This window comes from Ambystoma mexicanum, chromosome 9 (genome assembly GCF_040938575.1).
Source record: "Ambystoma mexicanum isolate Mex_15411 chromosome 9, UKY_AmexF1_1, whole genome shotgun sequence".
Lineage (NCBI taxonomy): Eukaryota > Metazoa > Chordata > Amphibia > Caudata > Ambystomatidae > Ambystoma > Ambystoma mexicanum.
Genome location: NC_090931.1, coordinates 918,540,029 through 918,554,876, shown reverse-complemented (window position 1 = coordinate 918,554,876; position 14,848 = coordinate 918,540,029). Strand labels below are relative to the sequence as shown.

The 14,848-nt window shown below is 43.1% G+C and overlaps 1 protein-coding gene across 7 annotated transcripts in view; it reads right to left on the bottom strand.

Annotated features, from left to right (window-relative positions):
- The window catches only part of ZNF385B (zinc finger protein 385B), a 1,357,263-nt gene that overhangs the window by 438,188 nt on the left and 904,227 nt on the right, over nt 1–14,848 (bottom strand). The gene's annotated exons all lie outside the window — the stretch shown is intronic.

Sequence of the window (14,848 nt, the reverse complement as noted above, 5' to 3'; positions counted from 1 at the left end):
CTCGAGCACTGCATTGTGGCGTCTGCCAGGGATGTGCAAAGTGCATCGCAGAGTGCCTCGCCTCTGGGATATCGCCTCGCCGTATGGCCAGGGTACCCTCCTGCCGGCTATATGCAGGAAGAAGACTGTTCACACCACACAGGGGTCTAAACAGAAGCCTGGCTGCAGTGCATTGTCCCACGTGAAAAGGCTCATGCACAGCTAACGCTTTGCAATTCTTTATTTTATTTCATAATTGCACTAGTAAACACAGCACTACAGGTGACGGACCCGACACTCCTGCCACATGCAATGCCCGCAGCACCCTGCACCCAGGTAAGGCCCCTACAGTATACATCCCTTTTCGTTCCTTCTTTCTTGTATTAAATGTGGATCTGCCATGTTGCCCTCTTCAGAGTTCTAGTTGAGCTGGTGAAGTGACTTTGGTACGAAGTCCTTTCATCGCCTGCCTTTTCATCCCCAGGCTTTTCAAAGTGCACATTCCATCGAATGTGCTCATCGAATTTTTTAAGGGGTGGTGGCAAACGGCAGATAAGGGTTTGGGCGGGTGGGCAATGACAAAAAATAAGTGTGGGAGGGGGGTTTTGAGGGGGTTCCCCCTCCCGCAAAAAAAAAAAACCATGAGCACATTCGATGGAATGTGCACGTTAAAAAGCATGGGGATGAGAAGGCAGGCGATGAAATGACATGGAACCATGACTTTGGGGGTCATTATGACCCTGGCGGTAGCTGTGCCAGTACATAAAGGCAAGGCTGCCGACTGAGTCATTTTTTTTCCGGCGCCCCGGAATGGGCAATTACTGCAGTATTACTGCCCCGGCGGACCTGGTAAATGCCCATTCCCGGGTGCCGGAAAAAATGACTCCCCATTCCCATTTGAGTCCCATTGGACTCAATGGGAATGGGGAGTACTGATGCACCGGCACCATACATGAATGATGCCGGAGCATTCGTCAAGGTCTGCGAGCGGGTGCCGTTCCGCCCGGCAGATCAGACCTGGCGGGTGGGAAGGCACCCGAGAGTAGAACGCGTAGTTTGCCTGTCCGGTAACAACAGTGCCGGTAGCTTACCGGCACCGTTGTTACCGGATCAGCAACCTCGTAATGAGGACAAGATGCTGTTAAACATATTTCTGCCCACAATGGCTTCGTCTTGATTCCAGTCTGCCCCATTAAATGCTATTGATCAGATGCCCAAGAAAACATTTCACCACATGTTCCATGTGGCCATGCCCAACTATTACCCTCATTCTAAGAGTCGAGGTAGATGCATTGTTCTGGACACACTGCCTTTGACTGGATCAAGACTGCAAGGAGGCATCTAGCGCACAGCAGGGAAACCGCGTGACCAGTCATCTTGCTCAGCATTGTGCTACGGCAGGCAGGCTGAAAAACTGCCCCCATGCGGTAATACCGGATACATGCGATAGATCAGCTGTGGGTGGTATTGATCACTGCGTAAAGTATGGGGGAATCAACAAACACCTCTGCAGCGAGGAGCACACAGGGGACATTTCCTTCCTCTCAAGCAAATCCTATCCTATTTCTTAAAGGCAATCGAGGAAGAGGAAACACTGGCGGGGCAGAGATTTTAAAAAGAAATCATAGATTGATGGGTGCGCAGTGGAGCAAGTGCGGTGGTTAAGTGTGGTGGTACTGTCTAGCTGTCCTGCTCTTCGCTGCCTGTTGATACGGAGAACTGTTTTTGCAGCTGCCGTGACGAGCTGCCTGCGTTGTCTGTGATTGGCTGCTGATGCTGGACCCGTGAACCCGCCTCCTATTTAGTACACGTACCCGCGCTTTGGCGCACGCGCAGTGGAGCAAGTGTGGTGGTTAAGTGTGGTGGTACTGTCTAGCTGTCCTGCTCTTCGCTGCCTGTTGATACGGAGTACTGTTCTTGCAGCTGCCGTGCTTCGGGTGCGACGAGCTGCCTGCGTTGTCTCTGATTGGCTGCTGATGCTGGGTACAAACGAACTTACCAACCAAACAGTGTTGCTTTTGAAAACGACTCTACTGAACTACCAATGGACTGGTAACAGCCGGTAACAGCTACCCTTTCTTGTTCATTTTTTGTTGCAGACCCGTGAACCCGCCTCCTATTTAGTCCACGTACCCGCGCATTGGCGCGCGCGCAGTGGAGCAAGTGCGGTGGTTGTGTGGTGGTAATTTCTAGCTGTCTAGCGTGCTAGCTTGCAGCTTAAACTGTATTTTTATTCTTCTCTTTTTTTTTTTGAGTTACAACAGTTAATTAGTCCTTTGCATCATTCATTCTACTTTTTTTTAATTTTATTTTTTGTGTGATTTTCTCGGAGCATTTAAGCTCTTTTTTAGTTGTGAAGTTAAAAATATAATTTATCTAAATTGTATATTCTTGCTAAATTAACGTACAAAAAACTATGACAGCAAAGAAATTCACGTTGAAATCTGGTATGCCTTTGATGGCGGGGTTGTCATCCATGCCGACTAAAGCCCAATCTGATGCACCAAAGCGCTCTCTGACCAAATCAGCATTACAACGGCCGGGTACCGCGAGTGTTAAATTACGCTGCACCCTATCGTTATCAGCTGATATTCGTTCCTACTACGATATTGACTCTCAAGCAGGAGCGAATGCTTTTATTGAACCAAGTCAAGCGCCAGGTGCCCAGACAATTTTGTCGAGACAGCAGCTGCTCTCTATTTCTTATAACTCTGTCATGCAAACTCTTGTTCACACAACCCCCGAATTGACTTCTGAAGGTACCGAAACCCCAGAACCTAATCAAGAGAGTGTTAAAATACAAACTATAACAGTGAATACTTTACCTGATTCCAACCTGCAGCCAACTAATAATCGAATAACTATCTAAAACAGCTCTTAGGATGTCTGATTTGAAAACTAATGAACTGAGGGTATCGACAGAGCTAACAGATACTACGTTAGAATCAGCCGCAATTGCAACTGAATTACTTCCAGCTGAACAGCAGCAGAGGTCAACAATCATGAGCAAAATAGGAGACGGCTGCCTGAATAAAAAAGAATCCCCAGTAAAAGAGAAAATCACTGGGTTGGGGAAATCGATTGAAGTAACTGACCTCACATTGGAATCAGTCGCCATTTCGAGAGAACTACTTCCAATTGACATCCAGCAAGGTTCAATAGCCACGAGCGAATTAGAAAAAGAATGTACTAATAAAACAGAAAAACCTGGTGAGTGCGATGGAGCTAAACCCGCAGAAATGATTTCCCAAATTATGGAACCTGTTATATGCTCAGTTGAAGCACACATAAAGCTGCGGAAAGCTTGTGAATGTCTAACCATGACGGGCAACATCGACCATGAGGCCTTTGATTTTATAGATACATCGTCTAGCTCTGAAATTCCAGAAGCTGACATATTTTACATCTGTTCAAACTCAGGGGATCTTATCCAGTTGCAGGAAGAACACACGCGGAGCTTACTTGAAAAATCAGAACAAGCCGTGGCAAACCTACAAGATCCAGCCTGCAATTGCAATCATGAAAATGATCCCCGTCAGTTAAACCTTTCAACGCGATCAGATACCCAAATGGTTGATGAATCTCCTTCTTTCATAGCACCAACTCCACAGCGGACGAGATTTCGAGAAGTAACCCGTGAATCTGATTTCTTCATTCAAAAGGCACAATCAAAGCGTTTCTCGTTTCCAGAGGCTCTGGCCCTGAACAATACAATAAGTGCAATGAACACAGCTCTATTGCCAATAGCAAAGTTGTATGAAGTTTTAGACAATAAGGTGACCCAGCAAACAAAGTTGCTTGAAAAGCTCCTAGAGGCGGGACTGACGCCTGAACACAAACTGAAAGAACAGAACACCTCTAACACCAGATGGGACATTACGGAAAAAACAATTTACGTCACAGAAAGACTGAGTCGCACACCAGCAGGTAGTGATCTTGAATTGGTAAAAGAACCTGAAATACACATTGTGGAATCTGAAGAATCCTCCCCGCCACATGTTGCTACGAATGTCTTGAGACCAGTTGATCAATTGTCTGAAAACCAACAATCGATTGGGGAAGCTCAACCCAACTTGACAACAGGAATCTCAACCGATACAATTGATCCGCTGCAGGCAAAGAGAAATATATTTGACCTCTTTGGGCCGAACAGTGGCGAACTAATAACAGGCTCTAATCTCATACCTCCTAAAGATGGCAGAATGAATTAAGTCAAATCAACTAATCAAGGTAATTCCAAAAAGTTAAGACCAAAGAGACGTAAATACGTTACAATTCAGTCAAAAACTATAAAGAGAACAGATGCGTCTAACACAACAGACATGATACCTCAATTAGTACCACTATATGAACCTTTAGACACCTTGGTGGCCTTGTCTAAGCAAACTACTGCTCTGAGTGAAGTATCGTCCTTCCGTGATGTGAATAAAATCATAGCGCCAGCGTTAAGGACGACCATGTTCAAGGATAACAACTCGTCTGCTGCCATCAACCTAATCGGTCCTTATAATCCTGGACTCTCAGCAGCCCAAATATCCATCGAAGATCTAAGAGAAGAAATTAGAGAATCCTTCAAGACATATCAGGCTCAACAAATCGGAAGTGTTCAAACAAATGACTCTCTTATGAACTCCACTCTCAAAAATGATTACCTGACAGCTGCTCTAAAAACGGCTGAATCTATAAAGACATCTAATCCGGCTCCTGGTAGGCCAAGTAAACTAATGGAATATAACCGCACTAAAGACCATGCATCACCGATAACGTCAAACTTAACACAAATTTCACAGTTTCAAATCCAGACCATATTTGACAAATCTAACATTCAAACAATAGAAGCAGAGTTGCCTCCACCAAGTATCTCATCCCAGCAAGATCTGCGAGAGCTGATCAAGTCGTCAATTGAATCTTACATAGCGGACATACGTTCTCACACCTCCAACCCAATGATGCAATCAAATGTCACCTTTTCCGAAATTGGCCTACTACTTCATGTGCCAAATGTGGCAGCCGGACCACAAGGTCAGCAACCAAATAATCTTCTGAATATTCCCACTCAAGTCCAGCAGTCTCTGCAGGCCTTAGCAACTCCAAGCCAGTTGACTTCGAATAAACAATCGACATTTCCTTGTCTGAATTTGCAGTGCCGGCTCAGCCCTTTCAAACCTATGTACTCAATCGCACAAGTATATTGAATATATGCACAGAAATCCCAATTCTGAAAGAATTGACTTCGACTGACCTTGAGCTGATTGAATTTGCAAGCCAGGAAACACCTTTGAAGCTAACATCTATGTTAAATCTGCCTTAATTTACAACCTGATAGGGCAAGCAAGCCAGAATGAACCTGTTTGACATGGGTTTTATATTGTCACAGGTCAATCCTCTCTCTGGCGAGCAGGTGGATAAACCCCAATTAAACATCTACCAGTCTAGAAATCTCAAACCAAGTCAGAAGTCCCACTTACAGAACTACGTGGGCAGATCATAACAGATTCTTACCCAGACCACAATCAAACTAGTCTCTTGGAACACGAGAGGTAACAGTCACTTTATAAACTCTAAGCAAAGTAAGCTCGAGGAATAGGACATCATCGCTCTCCAAGAGACGTGGCTTATGGAATCCCCAACATGGGATACCCATATCATTTTTGATACCTTGGCGTTAAAAAAGTTAAAAGGCAGACCATCAGGTGGACTTTTATTAGCAATAAAGAAAACCTGTGGGTTTATTGGAGAAAAATATCCATCTCCTTCCCCGTATTTCCAAGTTGTCAGACTCACAAGAGCTACAGTTAATATTGCTATTGTGAACATATATTGGAGTAGATCAAACCTCACATCAGATTGATTTTTTTATCATTCTACTGTGGCATCTTGATAAAATAGTGTGGATTATTGAACCTGTGACTATACTCATCGGAGGCGATCTAAACCTGCACTTGCTTTCAGATCAAAACATATTGCAGACAAGTGATGAATACACATGGAATGAAATTATGAAAGATAGGGGTTTAGTGATGCTCAACAATGTATGCAGCGGTGACTCCCCGTCATGTAACACCTGGCAGAGGGGTACCTCTGGTGCAATACTGGACTAAATCTATGTGAGCAAAGAATTTCTCCCACAAGTTGAAACAATGAATGTCGTATCAGCTGATGAAAGTGATCACAACAAATTGATCTTGTGTTTTAAACTTCCAACTGCATGGTTATCCCAGGAGAGAAACCCTAATACTGCACACATGGGCATTAACAACCGTGGTAATCGTCTGAAATGGAATCCCCAAAATCTTCTTCACCTGAAGAATATTTTACATGAAATGTATAATGACAACCCTCCCAATTCTTCAAATTGCTACGTGAGAAAAATGCAGATATTTAAACACATCATCTTCCCAGATCTCTCCATAAAAATTAACCATCGACATCCTTTTGACATTAAGATCCAACAAGCCAAAATCAATTTGAGGCAGGCCATAGGCAATTTGAGGCAGGCCATACACAATTTAATACATCAATCTACGAAATAATATGAAAAAGCAACTAAAGACGAACTATGCTTATTGGCTGAGAGGACAAAAAATACAATTGCATCAAGAAAATAGCGAACAAATGCTAATGCATCTGGTGAAGAAATCGAGGAGTGGCATTTGGGCATGTATAAATGGAGTGTCTATGCGACCTCAAGTGACTGTACTAACCAACTCAGTACAGAATAAAACTTGAGAAACATGTTTTAAAAATCTTTATCAATCTCCCTTTCAGGACACAGATGGGTGGTTTCAATTTAATTCTATGCGATGTTCATTCCCAATACATCTTAATGACATCCTAGATTGCATTAAAGCCCTGAGTCAATCTAGAGCTAGTGGGCCGGATGGATTACATAATTTTATGCTCAAAAACAATCCATATGAATGGGCATCCATCTTGATGCAAATTTTCCAGAATGCCTTTGTTACTAAGCAAATTCCGCGAACATGGAAACAATCAATTATAGTGCCGGTATTCCAAAAGGGCAACAGAGCGGATCCAAAGGCTTATCGATCTATAGAGCTACTAGATTGCCCGGGCAAGATCTTTGGATGCCTTGTCCTAAACGAATTTAATGAATGGTTAGACGCTCGTTGCCTTCGTGATATTTTCCAAACTGGCTTCAACCCTGAAGTGGGCACAGGAATAAACATCACCTTGAACAGTATTATTTATCGAGCACATGAAAGGAAGGAAGCATTATACATCGCTTTCATTGACTTTCGCATGGCTTTCGATGCAGTATCTCGCGAATTGCTATATATAAAGTTGATGAATAGTGGTTGCCCATGGTCAATTTTAAAATGGGTGATTGAATTTCACACAAGCACCACTATTCAAATTAGATTAGATTCCACGGGCCTCCTCTCTGATCCGATAAATACTGCTCGTGGGTTGAAGCAAGGATGCCTTTTGGCGTCCGCTTTATTCAACTTTTTTATAGCAGACATAAAATCTCTATTTGATTTAATCGTGACAGACTCACCAAAAATAGATGGCATCCCAAGCCGACATCTGTTATACGAGGATGATATGGTTTTACTTTCTAAAACCCCCAATGGCCTACGTGCCCTACTGAAATCCTTGGAGACCTATTGTTTTGAAAATCATATTTCGATAAACGTTGCGAAAACCAAGGTGATTCAATTTGGCACTCATAGGCAGAGATCTAAAATCCCTCAATGGCCATTACAATTAGCAAACTTGGATTCAGTCCCCTCATATGTTTATTTGGGAACCTTGATAACTCAGCAAGTGAGCTCAGTAGGATATGAAAATTATATGAAGCAAAAAGCGATTATGACGCTTTCTCAGGCCCGACTGATCAAGGCCAAATATTGCAAATTTTTATTAAAGTCCATTTTGATCTATTATAAACAAAAGTCTGTGCCTGTGGTCACATATGGTAGTGAGGCCTTCAAAATAAAAACCTATGAATATTGGTCTGCACTGGAAGGCTATTATTGGAAACGTGTGTTAAATTTACCAATGTCGATACATTTAACTATCTTGAGGCATGAGTTAGGCCTATTGTCGCTATATGCAACATATAAATGGAAACTTTGTTCCTTATATAGGAAATGTTTAATGGCAATTGAAAGAAACTTTGAGGGGCTAAAGTATATTGTAGCAAATTATCTATTAAAATCAAAAGATAATTTTCCTACTATGTGGCGAATGAAAGCGCAAAAAATTCTTGACCAATTGAATCTTTCTGATCTCACTTTGATCAACAACCCTAATGCGGCTAAGAAGCGATTATGGAAATTTGATTGGATCAAGACAAGGAATGCCTGTACCTCATATCAGGCATTCATAGATAACCCATTCAACTTAAAACGTTACGATATAGTGGAGCCTTACTTAATGCTATTTCCAAATTCTCGCCAAAGGGATGATTTCCTCCGCTTTTGTTTAAACATATGGCCTACCCATGAAATATTATGCAGAAGAAAATTTCTACCACTAGAAGCAATGCCCTGTCGATACTGTCAATCTGCTCCTGAAACTTTAAGACACTTATGTGCAGAATGTGTAATACTACTTCCGCAGAGGATTTTGTCCTTTAAACCTTTATTTGAGGGATCATATATTGAGTCTACTACGGAATTATGGAATTTGCTATTTCACACTGCAAGGAAATCTGTTAGATATGCTATTCTGAATTTTTTGTATGGTTTAAAAATGAATAAGCAAGAAAAATCTGTTAATCAGTCTGATTTCCATGTTTTTAAATAATTGTGTTAAAATATATATCAATTTATTTTTTTCTCTTTATCAAATATTATGTATGTATAAATGATGTATTTTATCAAAGAATTTTTATATGCTGTAATGTTGAAAAAAATCAAGACTTTTTTCTTGATTAAAACAACAATAAATAAAAATAAAAAAATAGATTGATGGGTGCAGCCTTCCGTTACCCGCCCACATGCCTGACCAGCAAATTCTGGAAAATGACAGGACAGGAGCACCCTTCAGCTCATCATTGCAGACGTATAATGTAACCTAGCCGTGGAGTCCGGCACTGAGAGACTGCAATGTCTGGGACTGGCCCTAAAAGGGGGTGAAGTTACCCTCGGGTAATGCATATGAGCAGGTCCTGCCCTTCTTATTTTCTGCATAATACAAAAGGGGACGTCGGTATCTTAATGGCTCTCCCTTGACCCATGCAAGACGTCTGGGCTATTCCTAAGACATCCACCTCTACTACCGAATAGCAGAATTGAACCTGTGACAATCGGGGAGCCTAGCGGCGATCATCTCTCACCCCAAAAGAGTGAGCCTACTGTTCAAACGGGGATTTTATGCAAACTGGTATTTCTTGGCTAAAGAAGATTCGGGTGGAAGTTTAATTCTAGCATACCTTAATAAATATCAGGACCCTGAATTAAGGAGCAGGGCAGCACTTCCAAGTAAATGGAGTGCAGATATGCCACAATAGTGCAGATATGCACTTGGCCAATGGCCCATAAGAGTGGCATCTCTCAGCACTTACCCCAGTCTCTGACTGGGCGCACTTGAGCCCCCCCACACTTGTGCCCCCCTCCCCCCTCCTGTACCTTGTTTGCACTTGCAGGATCTGAACACACCATGCCTCGAAGACCATCTGTCTATCTTCCCTGTCTCCCACCCTTGCATGGTGGCACCTCAATGCACTTGGAAAAACTGCAGAATCGTTATCAGACCTTCTTGCTGTTATCTACACTGTTTATTGTGTTATACGCACGTACTTACTCTTCCTGTACAGACTTGTATCAGTTAGAAATTCAAGGGCTCTGAGTGACTGTTGTTTTTTCCCCTTGTTACCTCCCTGCTTGAGCGCTTTGAAACACTTGCCTGTGTATAGGCGCTTTACAAATAAACAATACCAATAATTCCTTCAAAGACCCAGGGGCAGGAAGGCATAATGATATCATCGGGAGACTAGAATCATCCTCAAACCTCTGTTAGACTTACAGAAAGGCAATTAGCCCATGCCGGGGAGTCCACGAAGAATGCAACGCAAAAACAGTGCGGAAGAGCAGGGGAAGCGAGCAGTGGAAGATGTCGCAAGTCAAACGTACAGTGAATCCCACATGGCCCTGAACTGAGAATCTTCTGCAATTCCGCAGAGCGGGGCATACCAAGAGATGGAAAGGTCCTATATGTGCAGCTAAGAATTAAACCAAAAATTAGGCAGTTATTCCCAAGCAAGAAAACGAACAGGTTAGCATAAGCAAAAGGCAGGCAGAATGTAAAATGGGACCCCAGGAACCAAATCCCACCCAGAGCAGCGCAAAGTTTCCAAAATCAAACAGGAATGGGTGGGGGTCAGCAGCCCAAAGCGGGCAGAAGAAGGGGTTGCAAGCATCCCATTCTGGAACCCAGTAGAGAAATGCTTTACAAGGAGACCACGTTTCTTTCTTGCTCCCTTTAAATATGGTCACGCTTCTGGTTCTTTCCAGAATGAGAATTCAATTGTCCAAGCCTTTTTTTCATTTGTGGCAGTCGTCTTGGATTTGGACTGTGCCCTAACTTTACTGAACGACAGAAACCCGAGTTCTTTCTGGATACTCGTTTTTGTTTATCCCTGGTCTGTTTACCTGCTCATTCCCATATACTGCCATTCAATAGTACAACTGTAATGACTAACTAAGCAACAAGGCGTTCCCAAGCATGATGCTTTGCTGCACAGAGGTATCCAATTCACTTTTCCAAGACACTGCAGCGGGTGCTAAAAGCAGCGAGACAGCAAGCTCCTCGCAGACCAGGACACCCGGAACATAGTGATGGACAAGTGATACGTTGTAGCCATCGTCCCCAATGATGGCATCCATTCAGGATCAGCCTCCGTCAAACAAAATGCAGTGACCAGGTGTTGCCCATCACGTTGAAAGAAATGCTATGAAGATGCAAGTCTTGCTTCCAATGGACACCATTACATGGGCGCCATCTTTTATAAAGGCCGGGGTGGTTAGTGGACAGTGAGGTTTGAAAATTGAAATCAGTCTCATGTGACTGTTATTGTTTGTTCATTGTATGCGTGCGTAAGTTGCAAGCATGTTGGGTTTCTTACTGACTGACAGTTATGTAAAGAGTACATTCTGTGTTTTCAAAATGCTGAATTGCGTGTTGTCTCCTGATATGCAGAAAGGTCAAACCGGCTTTTGTTTTCTGGGAAGTCAGTTAATCTACAAATTGCAAGTCTCTTTTGTTTTACAAAACTACACGAGAGTTCCATATATTCCTTTTAAACTGTCACAAGCAAGAATTGTAACATTTCCATGATCTACTTAGGAGCAGGTGTCCAACTGTTTAAAAACACAGAAATGGAAAATTCAGTGGCGTTTGGGGAAATAAGAATTCATTATGGATCACCAAGAGAAGTACAGTTTAGATTTCTGGTAAAAATGTTGGCATCCAGGCTGAGAAGAGAATGCCGAGTGTTGTTCTGTTAAGGCCCTTTATCAATAGGAGCAGTTAGGTCCAGGCTCTGGGAACCCCTTCCCCAGCCGTCATGGAGAGAGGTGGCTGGACCAGAGGGGTGTGTTGGCCCTCTCCTGCAAGCTAAAGAGTGACCTGTGACCCGCAGGAAATCACACGCTCTTGGCCATTAAAAGCCAACCGGTGGCAAACCTGCTGAGAGAAGTAATGAGGCTTTAAGAACAGTTACGTGCGCCAACAAAACACATATGGGCGTGCTTACAAAACGGTGTTACATATATATATAGGTGCATATATTTTGGCCTGGCCTTCAGTACTTTTAGATATCATGTTTTGCAAATAAATGCGAGTTTCCAAATGGAAGGATATTTTAAGCATCGACACTTTCCAGTGTTGCAGAAAATCCGGAATCACTGCAATTAATGCACAATAAGCGAATACATAAATTGCTAGCACTTGGTGGGATGTAAAGCTGTGCACATTCCTTCATTGAGGAAATCAGATATTCCATGCATTCTCGGATGGGGGCCTGATATTTGGAGCAAGAAACAACTAAACTGCAACATCTCCCACAGCCAGTAGGATTGTTAGAGGTGGGATTTGAAGGACACTCTTCAAAGGGAGTGGCCAATGATTACGTGGACCAATAAGGATCGAGTTTCAAGAGGCTTTGATGAATAGAATGGTGCCACATCAGAGTAGCTCTGGTGTGAGAGAGATCAAGAAACTATGTCAAGTGTAACGCAGTGGATATTAGTAAATCAGCCAAGAAGTCGTTCATTATTCAAGGAGAGGCAAGAGACATAAAGAGAGAGGAAGAAGGCGGGTAAGAAGCAGACCTGGATTTGGGAAGGCGGATTAGAATAACGCAATTCCCAGGCTACTGAGGAACCTAGTGTCTCACAGGTTCGGTGCTCTTGGAATGACCTTCTGATTCCCCAGTTTGGCAGTGGGATTGCAAGACATTTTGCCCTGTAATAACATTACTCAAATGAATGTCCCCATTTATTTATTTTTGCATTTTTAAAGCGCTCACACAGACCACGGGCTTCGAGGCCCTGTTACAGGAATTGTTTGTTTTTTAGTTGCGTAATTGTTTTTTGTCTTAGTTGCGTATTTATAACACACAAATACCCAGAGGTTTCTAAGCACGGAACCGGGGATCGAACATGTGTTGCTTCGTGTCGTCTTGCGTCCAAGGTGAGCACGTTGCCGCTGAGCTATCCTCCCGAGACATTGAACGTCTCGTCTTCACAGCTCACATCGAACTGGGAACAAATCCTAAAGGAACCTCAGGCTGGAATCAGGTTCCATTTCACTTGAACAATTCGTTAGTGCAACCCTTCAAGTATCCAAAATCTCGGGAAGCTTCGTAGAAACCAAGTCATGTTGACCAGAAAACATTGAAAAAATTAAGATGATTATTAATTGGCATGCATTTTACATTTTCATTTCTACTAATCGTGTTTTGCCAATATAAGCTTGCCACCACATGACCAAGATTTTAAATGTGGATAATGTTTGGATGCCTTACATAATTATTGCACCAGTCATTTATAGTCTTTACAAAAATTGCACCACCATTCTATTCAGAATAGTCATATATATGTTGATTTAAATGTGGGTGCCTGTTCTGAACTTTAATATCATGATATGTGATTTATTGGTGAGATGAAAAAAGGGAGAGAGTACATTGCATTGTGTGTGCATGTAATTGAAAGCTTTGGCTGGTCGGCAGCGGAATTTGAAAGTGGAACCTTTTGTTGCTGAGTAGAAAGACTTCATATGTCCAATTATTTTAAATAAAACTATTGTTACAAAAATGAGTTCCTTTCCCAGGGTTTTACAAAACCATGTGTTGTGTTTCTTGTACCACGAAGTGGGGGTGGGGTTTTTCCTCTTTAGAGCCACTGAACTGGAGCTACTCTTCTCTAGAAAATGATCTGAAAGTAACTTTTGTACAAATCCTGTTTTGGGGTGGGTTGTTCGATTACCCAGAATGGATTTCACCTAATTAGTACCCGACGAGAGTCAATGAACTTGTAACAAGCAAGCTCATTGGCCCTCGCTGGGTCGTTACCAGCCGGACAAAGCCTTTGTCCGGTTGGTTTTGTCAGCGTCCTGGCCGCCATGGAAGGGGAGAAGGGAATGCATGTAGTTCCTTCTCCCCTTCCATTGCGGCTATCTTTTTTGTTTACTTTTTTCCTATATTTTTAATGGCGGCCATGGAAAGGGAGAAGGGACTACATGTAGCCTTCTCCCCGATCCCTGCAAGCCATTTTTTTCTTTTTTTTCCTTGAGTTGAGAAATGGTTTCAATGCCGTTTCTGAACTTGAGAAAACATGCTTTTAGTACGCTGGTACAAGTACCGGGGGTACTAATAGCAATAGAACCCGAGGAGGGGGGCATTACCAGTAGGGTAATGCCCCCCAGCCATAGTCAGAAGCCTGAGCGGTTCTATTGCTTAAGTGAAACATCATTAGACAGTTCATGCTGCACAAATTGAAGTTTGAGTTGGCCCAGCCATACAGTAGAACTCTCAAACAACCAAAAAGCCAATGAGAAGGTGTTCGACAAACCAGCATACTGCACATCATCAATACTGGCTGGTCCTATAATGCCAATTTGAGCATTTCCACCAAGGACCATGGACACACACGTGCCATGCAGGACATGGCTCCTAGTTATAGACACGTAAACACACTCACATGACAGGATCAAGTAAGTGAACATGGTTATGTACACACAGAGGTAGTCCAAACACCAGTGCCTGGACTAGGGTATCCAGTTCACACATGAACACTCTAGTGGCCACAGGTGATGGTTACATGACTCAATGAGTACATAAGGGTGAATGGGTTGGTGCCACTGCACTCTGCACTGCTTTGGAACCCTGGCACATTTCATTCTCAGTAAATGATGATGAAAGCCTGGCACGTGAGCATACCTACAGGATGCCTGAGAATCAGTGGCGAGCATGCAAGACTAAGCACAATGAACAGGTGTACCTACAGTGGACATGTTTACTATCCTATGTACTTCACTTCCCCTCTCCCCTCCCCCTTGCACTTTTCCCTTTCCCCCCTCCCACGCACTTGCGCGATCTGAATGACACTTGGCCTAGTAAGATCGTTGTCTGTCTTCCCTTTGTTCCCCCTCCCTTGCCTCGTCGCGCCTTGAAACACTTGTGTATAGGCGCGTTATAAATGCCATATCATATCATATCATATCATGTGGCAGGAATGATTCATAGTACGCACGCGCACGCGCGCACACACATCAAGCAATGCGTGGGATTTAGTCCTTCTTTTCTCAATCAGCATTTCTTAGATGCACTACCAATGATTAAACGTGTGCCCTGCTGCCACAATCGCACACATGTTCGCCATACATCAATGTTTACCTC